This window comes from Mustela nivalis (assembly GCF_964662115.1).
Source record: "Mustela nivalis genome assembly, chromosome: 11".
In the NCBI taxonomy this organism is placed as follows: domain Eukaryota; kingdom Metazoa; phylum Chordata; class Mammalia; order Carnivora; family Mustelidae; genus Mustela; species Mustela nivalis.
The window spans coordinates 112,740,239-112,761,602 of NC_139030.1; the positions used below are offsets into that span (position 1 = coordinate 112,740,239).

Consider the following 21,364-nt stretch of genomic DNA (forward strand, 5'->3'; position numbering starts at 1 on the left):
CCCCAACCGCAGCAGGCTGGCTGTGACCCTACGATGTTCCTCAGGCACAGCTGGCTGTCCACACCTACCCAAACACTACGTGAGTCGCTAAGAGTATTTCATTTCACAAAAGGGGCAAACAACAGCGACAACAACAAAACCTCACAGAACGTTCTAGAAGCTCTCGAGGAGAAATGGAACTTACAGGCCGACCACGAATGAAGCTGAGCATAGGAGAGTGACTATGAGACCTGTGAGCTTCATTAAGGGGCTCACTGATAAGGAGAGGCAGGGGAATGGCCGCAGGATATGCAGACTGACTACAGGAAAACTCGTCAGCATAATCAAGTGTGAAGATCCTAAATGACCATTCCTTGCAAGAGAGGCTGAGGTGAATCTTAAAATTGCCTGACGATTTCTCAGGCACCTTTACTGAGAATGTTTTACTGCCTTTCTCCGCCCGCCTATAAAATTCATCAGGAAGCTAAAAGACTCATTTCAACTTCTAGGATTACCAATGATGTAGAATGAGGGGGGAAATTAGTGAAAGAATACAGCACGAATAAAATGAAAATGTCCTTGGTAATGTCGAACCACACCAACCCGACGGTCCTAAAACCAAGCAATTTCTATTGAAAATGGTAGTTGTGCTGATACAGACCTGGAAAGAAGTCTGGGTAGGAAGTTAAAAGAATTACGCAGAGACCTAAAAGATGTCTTTTTAAATTGCTAATCCTGTCTTTCAAATATATAAGTTCTTTTTACCACAGCTAACGATGCTACAGCATTTGGTACGCGGTCGTCCTTGTAGTGGAGAAACGCGGCCCTTGCTCCGGCCACTCGGCATTCAGCGTCTGGAGCTCCCTCCCGTTACCACCTCTGATTCGCTCCCTCAGTCATTGACAATGAAACACACGCTCTACACTTCTGTCTTCCTTGTCTGCTTTCAGTGTTGTTTTCAACAAGTCCTGAGTTCAGCGTTTCTGCTGTTGTTGTTACTGCTGTTTTCCGTTTTTAATTTCTATCCATCAAGGGACCTGGGTAGACGTCATGACAGAGAAGCCTGAGGGAGGAACGTGAGACTGAAGGCAGAGCAGAAGGAAGGTCAAGGTTCGGGTAGCAGCCAGAGCAAGAAGCGAGGTAGAGGCTGGGATCCATAAACTAGGACTGCGAGAAGACTCAGAGCTACGGCTCTGCATGAGATGGAAACCCGATCCTCTCTGACAATTAGAAAGTTATCTTTTATTACAAATTTGACAAAACAATGAGACTGTTAAGTTAGAAAAATAGCAGGTGACTCAATCAGTCGGAGTCTGCTTTGAAATTCTTTATATTCTTACAATCCTATAATTCAAAATCCACTATTCATTGGACAAGATTCTTAAAAGAAATATTTTTTAAGATAATGTCAGTTTTAGGTAAAAAGTTATAGAATATTTTTGTAGAGTCTGTCTACATCCTAGCAAGCAACATGGGAAACATTAGCCAATCTGGAATGTATAATCTTAAAATTTCAACAGAAATGTACTGACTACTTTTGATTAAACAAGCCCTGCGTTTGGCATCTGCCAGCAAACCAGGGCTCAGTCGTGCGCCGACTGTGCTAATGGCGGAAAGGAATGCGGCGTCTACGCGAGTGACTGTGGTGCAGCTCCGGGTAACTGCCACGTGCCCATGAGACGGGAGTCATCCAGACGCTCAAGAAAGGCGGAAACCACTCTTGCTGTTAGCTTTCTGGAACAGCCGGCTTTCCCCGTTCGATTTAGGGCAGAAAAGTAGTTTGACAGATACCGGTACTGGTTACTGATCCAGGAAAACGTGTCTTGCGACATTGATCTGGAGGCGGAGAACGGGGTCATCTGAACAAAGAGCGTTCACAAGGCAGGGAGACCGGCTAAGGGCATTCTGCAGTGGTCTGGGCCAGAGGTAGTAGAGGCCTGAGTAGAATTAGAAAATGGGGGAAGGTATCAGAAACTGCCTGTGGACACGAGGGGAGAAAATGAAACGCCAAAATTGACTTTTAAAAATCTTTCTAGAAGTATTTTCCAGAAAAAAAGAAAACACTCAATTGACTTTTCCTTTGTGAGAAAAAGTAAATATTAGAGTGATTACTAAGATACTTTGAATTTCATTTTCAGCTACAATTAGAAATTCTCATTGTCCTTAGTTTATGCTACTTTATACAATCATTGATTATATTTTATGGATTTATACAAACATTGATTCAAAAACCACTTAACTTCTACAAGGCGGCTGCCCTGTGTGGTTTCAGGTCAGACGGTGAGCGCTCCGCGGCCCTCAGGAATCAGGCAGTGAAACGAGCAGGTAAACCATGCCGGCTACCACGGGGGGCGGCGGGCCTTGGGAGAACCTGGGAGCACACATCCAGCATGAAGACATTTTGCCATCCCTGTCCCAGCAGGACATCAGGACAGGACGGAATTCTTGCTGTAGCTAATTCTGTACTTCATTTCTCTGGATACTTGCTAATTCCTATGTCCCTGGTGTGTCTTCCCTCCAAGACCCCAGTCCACATCACAACGTGAGTAGTTCTAATCGTTAAAGCTCTGAATGGTGGATTTGTTATTGTTTTCTATGCAGGGCGCCTGGACTCTGGGTCCTCCAAGACTGTCTACTCATTTTGTTTCCCCAATGACTCTCCTGATATAAAACTGAAAACAGGCTGCTTTCCAGAGAGTAACAGGGGGAAAAAAAAAATCAAAATCCTATCTTTCAAATGAAATTCAGAACTTTAACAAATATAATGAATTGAACAGTCCCATTATTTAATTAGCAAAGCACATAAAAGCTACTTTGATTCACCTCATCATATGATAAGACTCGTTACCAGCTACTGGATTTCACTATAAGCCAAGCGCGTTCCAGGTACTGTATGAGTATGACCTTCAGTAACCCTCAGAATAACGCTCTCCTGCCGGTCCTGTCACCCTGGAGGAAACAGAGTGAGACTTGTCCACAGTCATTCAAACGGTGAAGTGGGAGACTCAGACTCAGGCTGTCTGGTCTGTGTTATTTTCCCAAAAGCATCTCAGCACCTACCTAGATATTAAACCAAAACAAAAAGCATTTCAGATATTTTATATACTTTCACTGAAAATGAAATTTTCTTTGAAGTGCTTTTTGTATGATTTTTGCAAATATAATTTTTATTTAGAAGGCAAATGGGTCATACACCATTTTAACTTTATTAATTCCTTCACTCTTCATTTTATGAAATGTCCAGAATGTAATGAATAATTAGTGACGTTCTGTAGGACCTAAGGACTCAAGTGCCTTACCGCCATTTACCAATGTGACTCAAAGTTATAACCAAAGTCCAAAATAACAATGAAAAGTAATCATATTATTTTATGGATAGAAAACTACTTGTGTACAAAGTCTCTATATTTTATTCACAAACATCAAAAAAAATTAATTTTTACATCTACTTATAAATTTTAAATGCTACCAACCAGTTTTAATTCCAAATGCGTCCATTATTTTACTTTGCACACAAAGACTTTTTTTTTAAGATTTTATTTATTTATTTGTCAGAGAGAGAGAGGGGGAGAGCGCGAGCACAGGCAGACAGAATGGCAGGCAGAGGGAGAAGCAGGCTCCCTGCCGAGCAAGGAGCCCGATGCGGGACTCGATCCCAGGACACTGGGATCATGACCTGAGCCGAAGGCAGCTGCTTAACCAACTGAGCCACCCAGGTGCCCCTGCACACAAAGACTTTAACCTCGGTAACTATTAAAAGAATCATTTTACTGGCATCCTAAAATTAAAAGAACAGTTTTATTGGTTGACATTTGACATTTTTACCTAGTTTTTTTAAAGGCTATTTTTCATGTTTTTTGGAAGCCAGTGATCTTAAACTGTCAACCCATCCTTGTAAAGTCTAATTCAAAATGTTTGCTTGTTCAGTGAACAGAAGCCATATTAGATCTGTCACATTATTTCAAACTTACAAAGCTCTACTGGTCAAAACTCTTTAAAATCTAAATAAAAGAAGAATCAATTCTAGCTTAAACAAGAAAGGGAGGAACTTAGTTGACTTCTTTAACCAAAACACAGTAGACGGAAACACAGTGGTGGACACCCTGGGATCAAGGTGCCAGGAAACGTCAGGCCTGTCACTTCTCCATCACTTGGCTTAACTTTAACATAGGTCATCAGGCCTTCCAGGCTCTCCGTTTTACACACTCTTCTGGCAGACTCACTAAGGTGGGCCACTGAGCCTGACTGCCTGGACCTGCCGCAGAGGGTCCCAGATGCCAGGTAATGGGGCTCAAGTCTGCACAAGGGCACGGAGGATTCCACGCTATGGAACATCAGCAGAGCACTTCCCAGGTCTGGAGGGATGCAAAGACTGAGTTCATTCCCAGCAACACAATTTAGAGTACTTTAAGCTAAATATCAATCCTCCTCAGCCTCAGCTCCCCAAACTTTAAAGGTCATAACACCCACGTACTTTACAATGAGGCTCAATGAAAGAGCACGCTGCAGGCCTGTAGAGGTAAGACCCACAGCTACCAACCGTAGGAAACTTTAAATAAGGGAAATCCTGTGGCTTCTTCTAAAGACATGGATTCTGGGAAGATTGAACATTTAGGCAATTACTTGTAAACATTAACGTGCATGTAGATGCCAGTTACACTCTGTTCATGTCCAGACTCTGCTTTGTGGAATGCCAAGACGGTGTTCCACTTGTCCCAACAGGACTTTCAGTGCTACCTGAATGCATCCGCTCTTCACGCAAGAAACCCGGATAAAGGGCACTTCTATCTCCCTTTCCCACCCCTCCTCCTCCAATTCCTAACGCCATGCCAAGTCCTAAGACACACCTGGGACAGATTAATAGGGATTATTCTATCATCAGCCATTACTAGAAATGAAAATTCCCAATGGTATAAATGGAATCTCATCTTTTTTCTCTACCAAAAATAATCCTTAAAGTACTGAGTAACAAAGTACAAGATTATTTATGGTTCCACTCTCAAGTTGATAGCAAACAATGGAGTCTGGATGTTTTGAATATCTCCTAGTTCTTGCAAAAATAATGCTAAAAGGTTAGTGAACACTACTGTTAAATAAAAATTTGTACACAGAACATACAATGTAAGTAATAAACTGCAGAGGAGTTATTACAAAGTTGAAATGCTGGAGCAACAGAAATTTTCTTTTGTGTGTGATTCTACACAGCGTACGTGAATGCCCCATTTATCTGGGGGACTGAGGTGTTGCACATCAGTAATTTTTCAGATAATTTATGTTTACATTAGGACAACCTAGCTTTTATCTTAATTTCAGTTTTATCGTAACTTCAGTTAAGTCTGGTAACCGAGTGAGACTTAAATGCAGCTTCAGCAGTTACCACTCTGTCCTCAGCTCAACGTGAAATGATTTCTACAGCTTCTCAACAACAAATCTACTTCTGTGTTAACAGACACTGAATTATGTCTCTTTATCTGTTCTGTTCTGTTTGAAATCGTAGAACCCATGCACGCCACATAGCAGCTCACCTTAATTTTATTTATTTTGTTTAAGTTATTGACCTCTTCTATGTCATTTCTTCGTTTTTGAATTCTCTTAGATGTCATGGTTGCACCTTTCATTTTTGGAAAAATACAGGAAATGCATCCATGACAAGGATATAAATCATTTCTCCTTCTTACCAGCTAAAACTGCTTGTACAAGGCAGTCTTAGGATTCTCCTGTATCGCCTTACTCATAAATATTGCTCAATATAGCCTGATGTTAGTATTTTACATTCTACTTTTTCTTTTTTGACTTTTTTCATAACAAAGGGCCTATCTGCTGAAAATGTTTGAAATACAGAGATAGGAAAGAAACACAGAAGAACCCATCTCCCCAGTTAGGTATTATTCCCTTTGTCTCTTCCTCCAGTTGTCCCTCCCCGCCCGAACCACTCCCAAGAGATCACACTGACCCGTGATGACAGTGATGCAGAATGTTACAGAACGCACAGGGACAGAGCGTCTGTGTGTGCACACATGTGTGTGTGCGTATTTACATACTTTTTCACTTGTCACATCTTTAAATGTCATTTATTGCCCTGACATCCATAAGATGGCAAAATCACCCCCCTCACCAACAATAATTGGGGTGCCATGCGTAGACAAAAGTGCTTTTGTGGGAACTTTGGGATCTCGTCACAGGCCAGGAGCAGTCCTCTTCTCCTAGGCAACTGCTAGGATTTACACCTGAGGCCCACCAACCTCAGTCCTACCACAGATCCTGTAAATGCCCTATAACTTGGGTCTTGCTCCTTTTAGCCATTGTCCAGAAACTGGGCAGAAGACACACCCATTGTCCCCGAGGCAAGTCAGTCAATCTCAGTCTTACTGCAGAAGCTGAAATGGCCTTGTAATTCAGTCCCTCTCAGTTGTAAGCCAAAGGTAGTCCCAGCCACCCAGAGACCTGCCAAAATACACTCTGGGTGTGCCCCCAGTGGGCCCTTCCATTTAGGCCCACTACCCTCAGTCTGTCTGTGGATCTTGAAGCCGCCCAAATTATTAAAGCTGTAGCTCCCTTTCAGTCACCTTACAGGAGTGGTTCTGCCTTCCTGGGGAACGAGAGGGAGACAAGCCCAGCTATGCTCCTGCAGGAAGACCCAAGGACCTTGGTCCAAGTCAGATCTTGAAGTAGCCCTGTCACCTCACTCTAGCCCTGTTCCACCCCAATCTGTGGGAACTCCTGTCACCCAGGAACCTGATGGGAAGAATGTCCATCTGTGCCCCTAAAGCAGCCCTGTGACTTAGTTCCAGCCCCATCAACAAAGAATAGGGACAGAGGGGAATAAAGGAACAAATGAACTTTTAAGGAGTCAGAAAACTATTCACAAAATGGCAATAGTAAGTTATTACCTGTAAATAATTCCATTAAATGTAGAGGATTAAATCCTCCAAATGTTACACAACAACTTAATGGCTTAAAAAGCAAAACCCACCAACAGACTACCTACAAGAGAAACTCTTAGTTTTAAGGACACACATAAGATGAAAGTGAAAGGATAGAAAAAATATTCCATGGAACTGGAAACCAAAAGAGAGTGTTAGTGGCTATCCGTGTATCAGATAAACAGACTTTCCATCAAAATATGTCAAACGAAACAAGAAGGTCACCACATAATCAGAGAGGTCAACTCATTAAGAAAACCTTAAGTAATACACTTATGTACCCAACATTGGAACACTTAAATTATAAATATTAACACACCTAAAGGGATAAATCAACAGTAATACAATAATGGCAGGAGACTTCGATAACCCATTTTCATAATGGATAGATCGCCCAGAGATCTATCAGTAGATCAGTAAGATCCAGAAAATCAGTAAGAACCAGAGTCTGAATAACACTGTAAACCAGCTGAATATAACAGACATATACAGAACATTTCATACAACAGCAGCAGGATACACTCTCTTCTCAAGCACACATAAAACATTCCCCAGGATAGATCATATGTTGAACCATAAAATGAGCTTAAGAAATTTAAGACTGAAACCATATCAAGTATCTTTTCTGACCACAATTGTATGAAACTAGAATCAATAACAAACAAAATAAAAGGTATTAAAGAAAACACAAATAAATAAAAAGATAGCCCATGTTCATGGACTGGAACAATTACTGTTAAAATGTCCATATTGCCCAAAGCAATCTATAGATTTGATTCAATCCTTGTGAAAATTCCAATGGAACTCTTAACAGAAATAGAAAAAAAGACCCTAAAACCTGTATGAAACAAAAAAAGTTCACAAATAACCAAAGCAACCTTAAGAAAGAAGAACAAAGTTGGAGGCATCCCACTTCCTGAATTCAAACTATATTATAAAGCTACATTAATCAAAACAGTGTGGTACTGACAAAAAAAAAAAAAAAAAAAAAACCAACAAAAAACAGACACATAGACAAAGGAGCAGAACAGAGCACCCAGAAATAAACCCACCCATATAGTATCATCTAATCTCTGTACAAGGGTGCCAAATACAAAAATCTGGAAAGGATGGTGTCTGCAATCAGTGATGCAGAGAAAACTAGATATGCACATGAAAAAGCCTTGAAATTAGACACTTTCCTTACACTACTCACAAAATTAACTCAAAGACCTAAAACCATAAACCCCTAGGACACAGTGAAAAGGTGCCTGACATTGCTCAAGGATATATGCATATGACAGCAAAAGCAAAAGCACCAAGCACTGCTTATGAATAAACAGGTAGAACAAGATCAAACTAGAAAGCATATTCTTCTTCTTCTTCTTCTTCTTTTTTTTTTTTTTTTTAATACTTATTTGTTTCTTAGAGGTCGGGAGGGCCAAAGGGAGAAGCAGAGAAGATCAGGAAGACTCCATGCTGAGGGCAGAGTCCACATGAGGCTCAATCTCACAACTCTGAGATCAGGACCTGAAACCAAGAGTCGGACGTTTAACCTATTGCACCACCCAGACGTAAAAAGCTTCTTTTACAGCAAGAAAATAATGGAAAAAATGTAAGGGCATTATTTGGGTTGCCTTATTTGCCTATATTTGCAGACAAAATATATAAAGAACTTGTAAAACTCAATAGCAACCAATCAACCAATTAAAAAAAAAATGCTAAAGGACCCAAATAGCCTTTATTTTAAAGACATACAAATGGTCAACACGTATATGAGAAGGTGCACAACATCACTAATAATCAAGAAAATGCAAATCAAAACCATAATGAAATAACACTTCCTGCCTGTTAGGATGGCTATTATAAAAAAAGACAAGAGGTAAGTATCGAGGAAGAGTGTGAAAATAAGAGAACCTAACGCACACTCGTAGGAATGTAAATCCATATGAAATAAAGTATGATGGTGCCTCAAAAAAGTAAAAACAGAATTACCGTATTATCTAGCAAACCTACTGCTGAGTATAAATCTGAAAAAAATAACTTTTATTCAGGATCTCGATGAGTTATCTGTACTCTCAAAGTTCGTTGCTGCCTCATTCATGATGGTCAAGTTGTAGAAACCACTAAAGGTCCAGAAGAATGGTAACATATGAATGGATAAAGAAAATGTGGTCTGTATATACAATGGGATATTACTCAGCCATAAAAAAAGAAGGAAACCATGCCAATTGTAACAATGTGATGAAAATGGAGAATGTTATGGAAGTAAAATAAGCCAGACACAGAAAGACAAACACTACATGATCTCACTCACATGTGGATTATAAAAATGTCAAACTCATAGAAACAGAAAGCAGAACACTGGTTGCCAGGGCTGCATAGTGACGGAAATGGAGATGCTGGTCACAGGATACAGACCTTCAGTTATAAGATGAGTAAGTTCTGAGAGTCTAATGCACAGTGTGGTGAGTAGTTATTAATACTGTATTGTAAACTGGAAATGTGCAAAAAGAGTAAGTCTTATTTGCTCTTGCCATGCAAAAAAAGTGGTGATGTGAGGTGATGGGTGTGTTAATTTCACAATCATTTCAATGTATAAATGTATTAAATCATCAAGTTGTACACACCAGACACTTGTCAATTATACCTCAGTAAGATGGGGTGTCAATTACCATTCCATGATACAGATTTACTGACATTTATTTAACCAAACTCCAATTATAATAGATATTTTCTAGTTTGGGTTTATAGAAAGAACGCTGAAGACAAGCGTATATGTATGTCTTTGTTGGCTAAGCATGTATCTTGAATAAACTCTTTTTCCCCTTCTAATCTTAATTTAATGACTCTAATTTGCTGGCAGACAGAACCTTAGAGAATCAAGCTACCCAGAAAGTCAGGTAAAATTATAAACATGCAGTGAGTGAAGGGCTAAGGATTCGTCCACTAGTAAAATCCAGGAGATTTAGATCCTCAACCATGAAACCTAGTCCTTCCCAACCACGGAGGGTTTACCTTTTTCTGAATTTACTTATCCTCTGGAATATTGAGATTATCAGCTCTCTCTGACTTCCAAACATGTATTGAACACCAACAGTTGGTGGGACCTCTACTCCCCTGGGGAGGTGAAAAGGATTGGTATGTTTTTAAAGAATAGTGTAATTTTTTAAATGATAATTTAGTTATAGTCCTAATCTGAGGGGATAATTTGGAGAGCTCCCCCAAAAAAGCATCTCCCCCAAACTTTTAAACAGTATATATATATGTAACAAGACGTATTGTAGTAGCATAAAAACACTTATATAACATTAGTTTATTTTGTGTTTATCTAATCCTTACTACACAGTTGGTTTTTTGTTTGTTTGTTTCCTCTCTGTTCTTTCCTACTTCTTACTGGAATCTCAAGATAGTTGGATGAACTACTGTCCCCAGTCTTTCACTCTCTCTTTACGGTATTATATATACACACCCTTCCCATGACCTCATCATGGCTGGCTTTGGGCTTGGGCATGTGACTCCCATTAGTCAATGAAATGTTTAAAAACGAAATGTCATCAGGCGCCTGAAATGTACTTGCACAGTTGTTTCCAAAATCTGGTTTGTCCTGGATAAGATTTTATGTTACCTTCAGATTGGATTTTGTGCACCACACTAGTGGTGCTGTTAGAAACCCCCTCAACTGCATTTTTAAGCCTGTTATTTCATCTCCTGGACAATGATGTTTCTCCTATCAAAGACACCATACAGACAAAAGTGTCCATCCATACTGCTTGCCTGGGCACTGACAGGGTTTTTTGTTTGTTTGTTTTGTTTTTGTTTTAATCTCCTTGTCATACTGGAATCAACGCTCAAGTTTTTAGTATACAGCCGGATGTCAGCTACCTTGTTCTAAGCAAGCCCAAGGCCATATCTTCTATCCCAGTTGACATTTCTATTTCTTTCTTTAGAATGTGGCTGTGCCCTTAGACACTTTTTTGATATCTACAAATATTTCTATCAATATGAAACAGAGGGAGGGTCAGTCCACATTAAATTAGCTTGATATTTACCCAGAGTCACTCAAACAGTTTGTGCCCGATCAGCTTACTTGAACGTAGTGCAAGTAAAAACCACCGGAAGAAACTGAGCAGAAGGCAGGAAGAAGGAGATTACAGTTCATTCTCACTTCTAGAATGCCCTCGCACCAACAACACACCTAGGCATGGCAGAGTCGTGTCACCTGCTCATTAAACAATTGCTTTTTTTTTTTAAGATTTTATTTATTTGACAGACAGTGATCACAAGTAGGCAGAGAGGCAGGCTGGGGGCGTGGGGGAGGCAGGCTCTCTGCTGAGCAGAGAGCCCAATGGGGTGCTCGATCGGGGACTTGAGCAAAAGACAGATGCTTATCCCACTGAGCCACCCAGGAATCACTAAACAATTACTTATAAGGTACTATGATACTCTGAACTTTTCAAGGAAAAAAGAAATATTGAAATTTTTATTCAAAATCAATTTTTAATCTCCTACCATTTGCTTTGTATTTTTAGGTATATTTAATAATACCTATACTTCAGGAAGTTGTATCTATATGAATTTTAAACTAAACGTAATGTGTCACAGACACGCATGTAATACTTTGTATGTGTGTTTGGTCACATGCTCAAACATTTTCCTATATATCGTCTTAAGGAAGGAAACATCTGGGACCACACGTTCTATAATGAGGGACTGTGTATTTCTTTCTCTGTATCCTTACACTTGGCATATGGGTAAGAACAAAATTTCGCCTTTCTGCAATAAAACTTAACATGTCTTGTTACGTACTGCACCGCAGCATTGCTCCGTGGAGACGTCCGTTGTTCCAGATTCGCCATACCGGTTCCGTTGGGATGACTTTTCTAAGATGCCCTGATTTCAGCACGTGAAGACTGTCGAGTTCCATTTTTCATGGTATGCATTAGTGTGTGCTATTATTTTATATTCGTATCACGTTATTACGGGTGTGTGTTGGCTGACAGGATGAGGATGATGAGGCAGTGTCCCTGAGTCTTTTGTAGAAACATGCTTTCCAGGTTCTGTTTTGTTCTCTCGGAACGAAGAGCATGAAGAATTAAGCTTACTGAGTCCTTCTGAGAACGTTCTTCAGGCCTCTTTAAAATTCGGAGCCCACACAATCCCCTGGCCGTCACACGCCGAGTCGAAGCTAGCACTGACCACACGTGCTGTCACCGGTCTGCTGTATTCACAGGTGGAACCGCATTCGTGTTCCACTTTGGCTTCAGCCGGTGGCCGTCTGAGTGCTTGGGGCTGGAAGTTACATCAGCATAAAAGACCAAGGGGATTTTTTTTTTTAATTGAGTCTTCAAAATCATCCCAGCAGTTCTGAGATCGAACGAAAATCAGTTACTAGTACGTTGTAGCACGGCATCCAGACCCTGATGGGAATTCTCCAGAGGTCCACAGCCTGTGAGGAGATCAGGTGTGAAGTATACAGACTTTCTGGCTAGCAAGAAATTTTTTTGTTGTGTTTTATTTCCACTGAGTGAAGGATTTGAAATTAAACATCAATTTACACGGACATTTTTGAACATTTTCCTTAGTATTATTTAGAGGCATTACATCTAATCCACCTTAAGTGAAAACATTTTACTAGTTAAGGAAAATAAAATAATTCTAATTAAAAGCAAAAAGGTTACAAATCCTTGCTGGAAGATAAGATTTAAATAACAATTTCTACTCTGAGTAGAGGGAAATTTGTGTGTGTGTGTGTGTGTGTGTTTCTTTTTTCTTTTAGGAGGATATTGAAAGTTGGCCTTGAAGTAATGACACCTCCTTCTTCCCTTTCTCCCTCCTTCGTTTTCCTCTTCCTTCCCTTTCACAGTACTTACGGAGCACAGTCCTGGTCCCACAGCATTGATCTGAGAGCTGGAAGGGGTAACTTAAGAGGCCAGAGGCCCCACCCTCTTGGGGGAGGGTGGGGGAAGTCGGAAAGAAATAATGTAAAAATTTTGGGCTGTGAAAAGTACCATAAAAAAATAAGGCAATGTAAATAAGTAGAAAATGACATAATGAGGCACAATTTTAGAATGGGGGTTTGGATAGGGAAGGTACTTCTAAAGTAGAGAACTGAGTCAGCGAAATAGTAAGTCAAGGAGATCTTGGACAAGCGGGAAGGAAGCCTGGTACTTTAAAAAATAAGGAGGAATCCAGTGTTCCAGGACTGCCAGTAAGGAACAAAGTGTAGAAGCAGAGGTCAGAAGGGCCCAGATTCTGAAGGGCTTCATAAACACGGTAACAAGGTACAGATTCTATTTTGAAGTTTAATAGGAAGACGTGAGAAATACTGAGCTGACAGGGGATTTAATCCATCTTCTTATTAAAAAGGATCACCCTGGCAATAAATGAAAAACAGACCCCTGTAGGGAGGGAATGTGGGTCTAAGAGTGAAAGCTGGAAGGCTGAATAGGGGCCTGGTGGAAACAGCAGACCAAGGCAGAGTGTTCTAAGGTGCTGGCTACAAAGAAGTGAAAATCAGCCAAACCGTGCATGTATTCGGAGGCTGGGTCTAAAAGTTCTTACTAATGCAGAGATTGTGGGGTCGAGGAGAGCTGAGAGAAGGTAAGAGATGAGTTATCTGTCGGTCCTTAAGGGAACAGAATGAGAAGCCAACTTGGGCATCAACTGTGAGTCAGAGTTTCTCATTTGCACGCTTTTTTTTTTTTTTTTTTTTTGAAGATTTATTTGTCAGAGAGAGAGAGAGAGAGCGTGCGTGCACAGGTAGGCAGAGAGGCAGGCAGAGGCAGAGGGAGAAGCGGGCTCCCCTCCTAGCAAGGAGCCTGTTGTGGGACTCGATCCCAGGACCCTGGGATCATGACCAGAGCCACCCAGGTGTTCCTCATTTGCACTTCCTGAGCAATTATATTCTGTAGTTTTGAACTAATATTAATTTTTTAAGGTTTTATTTATTTATTTGACAGAGATCACAAGTAGAGAGGTAGGCAGAGAGAGAGAGGAGGAAGCAGGCTCCCCACCAAGCAGAGAGCCCGATGCGGGGCTTGATCCCAGGACCCTGAGATCATGATCTGAGCTGAAGGCAGAGGCTTTAACCCACTGAGCCATGCAGGTGCCCCAGTATTACTAGTTTTTGAAAAAAAAAAAAAGTTAAAAAATATTCTTAAACAAAAGCCTCCATATCTGTTCTTTTCTTCATGCCTGAGGCTAGTTCCAGTAACAACAAAAGAAAAAGGTGGGTAACCAGGCAGCTCAAGTCCTACTTCTCTCACATTTTGAAAATGCATTCTGCTTACTTGTCATTTTGCTTTGATCCCTTCCTGACCTGGTCTCTGATAAGCACTGTGCAGTGCAATCATTTTATTTTATTTTTTTTTTAAAGATTTTATTTATTTATTTGACAGAGATCACAAGTAGGCAGAGAGGCAGGCAGAGAGAGAGAGGAAGGGAAGCAGGCTCCCTGCTGAGCAGAGAGCCCGATGCAGGACTCGATCCCATGACCCCGAGATCATGACCCACTGAGCCACCCAGGAGCCCAGTGCAATCATTTTAATGTTTAAAAATATTTAAGCCAAAAAAAAAAAAATTTAAGCCAATATTAAAGTCAAAAAGATTATGTGACTGGTTGAATTATCTGGCATTCAGCTATTGTGGGGTTAGTAAGACCTAATGTACAGATGGCCAAACATTTCCTGCTGTAGTGTTCAATGTTTAAACTACTGAGATTTTTGTTCCTTACTGTACATATTTTTTTACATTCAGTTGACAGAAATTGTTAATGTGTTAATCTTATCTTCCAGCAAGGATTTGTAACCTTTTTGCTTTTAATTAGAATTATTTTATTTTCCTTAACTAGTAAAATGTTTTCACTTAAGGTGGATTAGATGTAATGCCTCTAAATAATACTAAGGAAAATGTTCAAAAATGTCCGTGTAAATTGATGTTTAATTTCAAATCCTTCACTCAGTGGAAATAAAACACAACAAAAAAATTTCTTGCTAGCCAGAAAGTCTGTATACTTCACACCTGATCTCCTCACAGGCTGTGGACCTCTGGAGAATTCCCATCAGGGTCTGGATGCCGTGCTACAACGTACTAGTAACTGATTTTCGTTCGATCTCAGAACTGCTGGGATGATTTTGAAGACTCAATTAAAAAAAAAAATCCCCTTGGTCTTTTATCCTGATGTAACTTCCAGCCCCAAGCACTCAGACGGCCACCGGCTGAAGCCAAAGTGGAACACGAATGCGGTTCCACCTGTGAATACAGCAGACCGGTGACAGCACGTGTGGTCAGTGCTAGCTTCGACTCGGCGTATGACGGCCAGGGGATTGTGTGGGCTCCGAATTTTAAAGAGGCCTGAAGAACGTTCTCAGAAGGACTCAGTAAGCTTAATTCTTAATGCTCTTCGTTCCGAGAGAACAAAACAGAACCTGGAAAGCATGTTTCTACAAAAGACTCAGGGACACTGCCTCATCATCCTCATCCTGTCAGCCAACACACACCCGTAATAACGTGATACGAATATAAAATAATAGCACACACTAATGCATACCATGAAAAATGGAACTCGACAGTCTTCACGTGCTGAAATCAGGGCATCTTAGAAAAGTCATCCCAACGGAACCGGTATGGCGAATCTGGAACAACGGACGTCTCCACGGAGCAATGCTGCGGTGCAGTACGTAACAAGACATGTTAAGTTTTATTGCAGAAGGGCGAAATTTTGTTCTTACCCATATGCCAAGTGTAAGGATACAGAGAAAGAAATACACAGTCCCTCATTATAGAACGTGTGGTCCCAGATGTTTCCTTCCTTAAGACGATATATAGGAAAATGTTTGAGCATGTGACCAAACACACATACAAAGTATTACATGCGTGTCTGTGACACATTACGTTTAGTTTAAAATTCATATAGATACAACTTCCTGAAGTATAGGTATTATTAAACATACCTAAAAATACACAGCAAATGGTAGGAGATTAAAAGTGGATTCTGAATAAAGCCTTCAGTATTTCTTTTCCCCTTGAATTCTCCCCAGGGATTCCTGTGTCCTCGGGAAATCTCGGGTGGAAGAAGCAGCGCATGTCCTAACGGCTGCGGCGGAGCCAGGCAGGCGCGTCTGCGGCGGGGGCCGGAGGGCGGCATCTAGGCCAGGAGGAAAGGTCATCCCAGGTGAAGGGATGAGGGCTGCGGGCCTACACTTGCTGCAACAGGGGACCGCACCGATGACGTCACCGTGTTTTCGGTGTCCTCCGATCTCCGTTAAATGCCGTTAGCACAGACCATGTAATTCCAGCATTTCTGGAAAGTCCGTGGTGGCAGAGTTTGGGAATTCTCCGGATCTGAGCGCAGGACATGGAAATGACAAATCCGGGAGCCAGACGCCATCTGGGGCTGAGTTTTCCGACAGCGCCGGGCGCCGCGGCGGCCTCCACGTGCGGCCGGAGCGTGGCGGTCACAGACGGTCGCCGTCGCGAGTGCGTGGACGACGCGGTCAGGACGAGGAACTCTGTGACCCAACGGAGGTCCGCACGCACTTGAGCCCCGAGTGAAGCAGGAGGCAGCGGCCCCGGCGGGCCCGGCCGGATGCGGTACGGACGCTCTACAGCGGGCCGGGCCTCTCGGCGGCGCGAGACCCTGTCCGGGGCCTGACGGAGCGACCCCTCGCGCCCTGCCCGCGGGGAGAACCCGGCTTCCGCACAGCCAGAGACTCCGCCAGGGGCCGACGTCGCTCGCCGCGAGCCGCCCGCGGCGAAACGGATGAGGCGGCCTGAGGCGCCTGGACAGCCGGGGCCTTCGGAGCGCAGCCCACAGGGGAGCTGCCGGCGCGGCCGGGGCGCACCGGACCCCAGCGGGGAAGGAAGGTCCCAAGGCGGAGCCCGAGTCCTCGAGGGGACCGGAGCCGGACGCAGGGAGGGGCGACAGCAGACGCCGCGGGGCACAAGATGGCGGCCTGCGGCCTCCGCGGCCTGGGCTGGACCCACCCGAGCCGCCGGCCGATGACCGCTCCCCTCCTCGGCCGCTGACCGCTCCCCTCCTCCCTCACGGTGCCCCGAGGCTCACCGCGCCGCCCGCTTCCCACAGCAGCCCCCGGGGCAAAGCCGGCCCCGCGCGTCCGGGGCGCGCCTCGGCGGCCAACAACGCCCCCGGCCAAGCTGCGGGGGACCTTCCCGAAGGCCTGCACGCGGCCGCGCGACGGTCGGCCCCGCCGGGCCCCGGAGACACTCAGCGACCATCACCCGAAACCCACCGAGGCTGCTGGTCCCCCCCGAACCCGCCCACGGCCCCGGCTGGACGCGCCCCTGGGCTTCGGTCACCGGCACTGCTGGCCGCGTCCTCCCGGCCGCCCCTGTGCCCACGCGGGTCCCCAGTGGTGTCCCTCGGGCAGCCACGGGCCCGAGACCCCCCGCACGCGAGGCTGCTGGTCCGCCCACGCGTCAGCGCGGCCTCGGGTTCCGAGCGCGGAGGCCCGCGGCTTCCGACGCGCGACGCCGTGAGGTGACAACCGCTGCGGGGGGGACGTCTCGGCCGGTCCGGGCGCTCGGTCGCTGCAGCTTCTGCCTCTCGCCTCGCGCGGGTCACGGCCTCGGGGTACGGGGCAGCCCCGGGGCTCCGCACGCGGCAGGGGGTCTGCCTGAGCGGCTCCCTCGCCCCCCCCCCCCCGCTCTCTCTGAAGTAAAAGCCGCGGGTTTCGGCAGCACAGAAGTTGCTACCGCAGGAAAAGCCCGAACAGCGCCAGGAGGTGCCGCAGCTCCGTGCGCCCCCACGGGCAGCCCGAGGCCGTCGCGGGGCGGAAAGCGCGTCCCGAGCGGCGCGCAGCGCACTCGCTGCTGCGGCTCACTGGAGCGGGCGGGTCCGCGCGAAGGTCCCGCACGGTCAGCGCGATTCGGGCCGCGAGTCCCGGCAGCGGCACCGAGTCCCCGGCAGAGGCCCGGGACGGAAACGCACTGGCCGCGGGCGAGTAACCGTGAGGAAAGGAAGCCAGAAACGCTTCGGGGAGAAGAGCGGCCCGGGGTACACGAGGGGCAGCTCCTGCTCGGGAAAAGCGCGGAACGAGGAGCCTCCGGCCCGCGTCGCCGTCGCCGCAGGCCGCACCGCGGGCCGGAACCGCGCGCGAGTCTCACGCAAAGTTGCCGTAAGAAAGTAGAAGACAATGTGGGAAGAATTAGCACCCTTTAACGCAAGGAAAGTTTGCCACAAAAGCCGGCCAACAAACTAGATTAAAACTAGCCTCATTATCCACAATGAGCCAAAAGAAATCAAGACCATCACAGAAGATCATCACTAAGAATTCGAACGACTCCAGAGATGAGGTGATGGAACTCAGGAAATTTAGAAATAATTTCAAAAAGGAAAAATAGGCCAGAAGAAATGCAAACACAATGAGTAATGCTATAAAGACATGAAAACTAAAAAGCAGCAGCATTCTTAAGGTAAAAATAAAAACACGGTCTCTGGGGGTTAAAAAAAACATATAAGAGAAAGTAAAGAGAAGAGAGAGGTACCTGTGATGGAGGACAGGCCGGCTGGCACCAGGGACCCCCCCAGAGAAAACCACCCGTCCAAGGATTTTACTCCGCCAAGCAAGGAGCCCCCCACACCTCCCCACGTGACAGACAGGTGACCAAGACCCGACTGGACGACAGGCACAGGAGGGTGAATCACACTGAAAAGCCCACTAAGAGCCCAGAAAACTCTGCAGGCTTAGAAACTCCGGGAGACGCGGCGGCCCTCCCGGGTGCCCGCCCTGGTGGGGGGCTTCGTACTGTCACTTTGCGGTCCTACAGGGGATCTTGCTCGGCCCCCAGCACTGCGTCTGGCCAACTTCGTCACTTTCTGAAGGCCCGTGAGCAAGAGCCACACGCGCAGATGGAGGAAAAACCCTGTGACACCCGGGTGCCTCCGGTGGACGGCGCCAGACTCCCAGGCTCAGGTCAGGAGATCCTGCTCCACAGCCGGCTCCGCATTCCTTTCTCCCTCTGCCCGCCCCGCCCTCTCTAAATAAGTAAATAAACAAATAAATAAGGATTGAGAGGAAGTCTCAAATGTAGAATGCAAAGAAATAACCCAACATATTATAGGAGCCCTTGAAGAAAAAAAAGGGCAATGGGACACAATAAATTAAAAAAAAAAAAAAACTTTACTAAAATGGAAAAAAAGATTTAAAAGTATGTATAAATGAGTATTACATTGTATACTTGGGCAAAGTTTCCAATTTGATCAACAAAAACACATATTGCAGTCAAATTCTAGCAAAAGAAAATAAAAACACTTTGGGAATCTAGGTTAAAAGCAATAAAGTATTGATATATGCTAATTATAACATGGTTGAACTTTGAAAACATTGTGCTAAGTGAAATAAATCAGACACAAAAGCCGAGATACTATATTATTTCGTTTATAAAAAATATCTAGAAAGAGTAAATTTGCAAGGACATGAAACAAATGGGTGGTTGCCAGATATTAGGGGAGGTAAAAATGAGGACTGAATGGTTGATAGGTGTGGGGTTTCCTCTTAGCGTGATGAAAATATTTTGGAATGAGATACAGATGATGGTTGAAAAATGCTATGAATGCACAGAATATCACTGTTTTGCAAACTTTAAAATGGTGAAGTTTATGTTGTAAATTTCACCTCAATTAAAAAATGAAACTTAACCAAGTTTAGAAAACTAAACTAGGATCTATTCACTGAGAACACGGCATGAGTTCTGTGGCATTCAAGGGGAGGAAAGGGGAAAAAAAAAAAAGCATAACCTGAGGCTAATCATGAGGAAACATCAGACAAATGCATACTGAGAGACAGTCTACACAGTAGCCATATTCTTTAAAAATGTCAAGGTCATGAGAGAAAAGGGAAAACTGGGAAACGTTCCAAACAGAGATTAAAGAGACAACCAAATGTAATATGCAATCCTTGATTGTATCCTGTACCCATGAAGCAAGCTATTGAACCAAAGAGCAAGACATTGTAGAGTGCGTGGCTGGAGGATGGAATTCAATGTTAATCTTGTGATGCTGATGGCCATACTGTGGACATTAAGAAGAATGTCCTTGTTTTTAGTAGAAAGTCACCGGTGTAACAATGGGTAATAGGACCATCACATCTGCTACTTAATCTCTAATGGTTCAAAAAAATTATATATGTATGTGTTATGTATTATATAGTGCATGCATAAATGTATGTATATATGTATGTATGCATATGTGTATAATATACACAAAAAATACACATATTATATATGTAAGGGGGGGGAGAAGAAATGATTTGCCCAAGGAAGTAAAATGTCAACAAATGAAAACCCATTTGAAGATTCTATAGAGGTCTTCATACTACTCTTGAAACACTTCTGCACAACAGAAACTTAACACCCCCCCCTTTTTTTTTAAAGGAAGATTATACCATAATTCCTGGACTCCACTCCTTAACCTATAACGAAAGGGGGATACAGGCAGGAGAGGACAAGGATAGAGGCCAGTCTTTTTTAGGTATATATTGTTTTATAGAATCAATCTTGAAAACAGGGAAATTTTTACTAAATTATAAAGAAAAACTAAATTTAAAAAAGGCAATTTCTGAAAATCAAAAAAAAAAAAAAAGATCCTAAATAGGAATCCAGTTGGTACTATGCCACAAGGCATGAGCTTTTCCATGTGATTCTGAAAGAGTAATTTGACCTAATCTCTCTGAAGGGACACCTCAGAAGGACAAAAGGAAGTACAAGTGAGTTTCAGACTCATTTCAGTAATAGTACAGGTGGGTGGTACCCCCCCAGCAAGTACAGAGACGAGGACAGAATAGGGATTCTGACTCTTGCATGTGTGAAGGGGCATAACAAGGAATACAGTAGTGTTCTAATTCTGTTATCTTCAGTGCCGAGAGCTGGGATTCTTAATGCAGGTGAAGGGAGATTTATCTGTAAAACAAATCATTAAGTAAAAACCACAGTCTGACTCTGAACTGGAACAAGGAGTACAAACTGCTGACAGAGCTTTATCTTAACAAACAAAACAATTGTCTACTGAAACAACTAGCTCCGGCAGCAATGCGCATCCCCAAGTTGTGGGTGAAAACACTATTTCCCACTGAGGAAGTAAAGCTCTTTGGACAAAGGGCCGACTGAAGACCCGGGACAGGAAATATACGGAGGGTAAGTAGAAGGCTGAGGCACCCTAATGATTGAAATGAAAAATTCACCATTGAATGGAATAGTAACTGCCGCGGATTGAAACAATCTAATTCTATCAGCTAATAATAATAATTCATCACTCAACATTAAAAAAGGCTAGAAAACAAATTAATTACTTTGAGAACCAGCAAATAAAGGGTAAAAATCAACCATTTATCTTAACTTTCTTAAAAATGGTTTCACTAGTTAACCCAATAGTAGATGAAGGGCATTTTCCCTTAGAAGTACTATGCTAATAAACGTAAAAGTAATGACCGAATAGGAACATTCACTATCGATCCCGACAAGTT

The 21,364-nt window shown here is 43.6% G+C and overlaps 1 protein-coding gene across 13 annotated transcripts in view; it reads right to left on the bottom strand.

Annotated features, from left to right (window-relative positions):
* The window catches only part of GULP1 (GULP PTB domain containing engulfment adaptor 1), a 250,695-nt gene that overhangs the window by 121,362 nt on the left and 107,969 nt on the right, over positions 1 to 21,364 (bottom strand). Inside the window, exon 4 of one of the 13 annotated variants that reach the window (XM_082689485.1) lies at positions 1,771 to 1,916. The exons of the other annotated variants lie outside the window; for them this stretch is intronic. The gene's annotated coding sequence lies outside the window, so the exon portion shown is untranslated. The remainder of the gene's footprint in view (positions 1 to 1,770; positions 1,917 to 21,364) is intronic. 13 annotated transcript variants of the gene reach the window in all.